Below are 2572 nucleotides of genomic sequence, written 5' to 3'. Positions count from 1 at the left end.
CAAACCTGGTCTAGCTGCACCACTGGCCCTCATCTACTCCGCGCAAATATAAATAGAATCTCCTCCAGTGGTGGAACCAGGGTTTTCAAAATGGCACGCGGAATTACAATTTATTTTACTTTGTGACATACAATATAAGACATGAAAGTTTACACTAACAGCAAGGAAACTACAAATTGTTCTTAGGGCCTGTTCAAATCACAGCCAAAGCTACCATGTCACAAAATAGGCTTGCCAGCGAAATTGATGGCTGTTTGAACTGGTGCCAAAGAGTTGGCTGGCCCGGCACAGCCGCCGCAAGACCATGCATTTCTCGCCAGCATGCTAGCAAGCCGAGGGTGCGGTGAACCTTCGCCAAATATTGGCGTCGTACACTGCCATCACTTCCTGGATGGGTCCTGTGTAATTATCTGTTTCTTCATCATGTGCTCCATGCTGTAGGATAGTTTCATTATTTTAGAGTGTAGCTGTTCAGTGGGCCCTCATGCGATTAGCAAGTACTCCTACAAGTCTCAGCTCCTGTATAGCAACTTCCACCTGCACCAATTACGCACCATTGTCTGCCTCATTTATTTTCTTGTTCAGGCATCTTACCTTGTTGTAGGAAACTGTATCTTAGTTTCATTTTTTGTTTATATATCTTATATAGACAACCCCAACTACAAGTCATTAAATACCTATTTTGCTGCACGTATATGCTTCCACATCACCTTAATTACTAACAGCCGTTCGATCTATATTGTGTGAGCTGAGGCACCGTTGGATTCAGAAGCAACTTAGGCCCCTTTCCCACCCTTCCTCACTCGGACAGTAACCTAGGTGAGACTCTTCGCAGTCCCTGCATTTCCGTTCCAACATTTATTCAGCCTTGATTCTCTTCCTCTTCCCAACAAATTCCACTCCCAGCCTACAAACCCACATAGCAGTTTCTAGTCCGCACATCGTCAGTCTGGCAGCTAGCTCTGTGCTGGATTAGGCATGTGTTTCCGGCTGGCTAGCTCTGTCCATGTACACTTATATTTTCTTCATGTATGCAGGAACAGAGGCACTGCATTTTCTTAACATTTTTAGATTAGAAGTACGTGTATGTCTCTGAATATTCCTCAGACTAGTATAGCCCTCACATCTCAACTGGTTGCAAACCAAACATGGGTCAATTTTGCCAAAATTTTAGATGGTACAATGGCTGCAATCCAAACAAGAACAACTTGCCCTCACTTTGGTCATGCCAAAATTTCAGTGGGGCTAGTAGGAGCTCAAACCAAACATACCCTTAGTAACAATATTTTTTTCTCTATTTTTCAAATATCAGCGTATTCATCTAATTAAATTTGATTGAATGCTGCAATGAATCAAACAATTAACCATCTTCTATTCTCAGCTGGAAAGGAAAAAAAAAAGAAACTGAGAAGTCAGAACACTCACGGTAGGCCGGTGGATAAATGTTGGCCTGGGTGCTACCGGTGGCACATCAGCAAACGCGGTGGCCGGTGGCCGGCGCACGCCGTGCCCGTCGAAGTGCCGAGGAGCCGAGGACGACGCAGGCGCGAGGGCGGCGTGCAGGCTCGGGGGCTCGGCACGGAGCGAGTGGGGGTGCGCTCACTTGGGGCCGTGCGGGCAGGGTGGCGCGCCGGCGCTCGGGGCGGCGCTCGGCTCCGGTCCAGACGTCCGGTAGGGTTAGCAGCGCCTGGTCCAGTCTGCTGTGTTCTCGGGGGTTTTTTTTTTTTTTTTGAGCGGTGTCTGCTCTGTTCTCCTTCTTGCGCCGCGCCGGGATACAAGCAGGCCACTGAGTTCGGCTGCTGTCAGGCATTCAAGCCCATTTTAACTTGTTCCTTTTTTTTTAGAAACACTGTAATTTTATTCTTCCCTAAAAAAACTGTAATTTTATTCATATTCATAACCATTACAGCTACACTGATTTATGTCTACGAATTCGATAAAATCTCTTAAAAAGATGTTCTCCGCGGTATCAATCTCGGCTTGAAGAAATACCCTGAAGACTTCAGTGAAGAGGCTGCAATTGGACTAAAGCAACGATGTTGTCACTCTTTCACCACACAAACATTACCCATAATGGTTTTTGAAAGCGCCTTCAGTCGCCCATCCAAAAAGATGAGAAGCCTTGATCGATGAACATACTTGGCCCAGGGATGATCCCCTAGAAGTGCAGGTTGTCGAATCACTATATGTTCACCATGGTGTCGATGAAAGATTTCACCTCCACAAAGAATCAGACCAACAAAAAAAGCTTGACACAACAATATAAACTCATCAGATCCGAATATCAACTCCGCGAAGCTAGAAAACTCTCTAACCTCATGGTACCGCCAAAAGAACGAGAGGAGATTTATTCTCACGCAACTATGATGTTCACTAAATGTTGACGAAGAATATATATAGGCCTTAAAAATCCGAGGTCCCCCACCTCTTAGCCCCAAAATGGCAGCCAGAGACAAGGGGACTTAAATTTCTCAGATGGCGACGGCACAAGATACCCTCCTTCTAATAAGCATGCCACACCTTCCCAAAGTGATATTTGGCCCAGGTAAGGAAGCCCGGGGGAGCTCCTGTT

General features: G+C 46.0%; 1 protein-coding gene across 1 annotated transcript in view; it reads right to left on the bottom strand.

Moving 5' to 3' along the window:
* Positions 1-1611, bottom strand: part of LOC119307350 (protein FAR1-RELATED SEQUENCE 5-like) — a 7356-nt gene extending 5745 nt beyond the window's left edge. Inside the window, exon 1 of the mRNA XM_037583427.1 lies at positions 1426-1611. The gene's annotated coding sequence lies outside the window, so the exon portion shown is untranslated. The remainder of the gene's footprint in view (positions 1-1425) is intronic.
* Positions 1612-2572: the final 961 nt, after the last annotated feature.

Source organism: Triticum dicoccoides, chromosome 5B, assembly GCF_002162155.2.
Source record: "Triticum dicoccoides isolate Atlit2015 ecotype Zavitan chromosome 5B, WEW_v2.0, whole genome shotgun sequence".
Lineage (NCBI taxonomy): Eukaryota > Viridiplantae > Streptophyta > Magnoliopsida > Poales > Poaceae > Triticum > Triticum dicoccoides.
The sequence above is the reverse complement of the archived record's forward strand: the minus strand, read 5'-3'. Positions and strand labels throughout refer to the sequence as shown.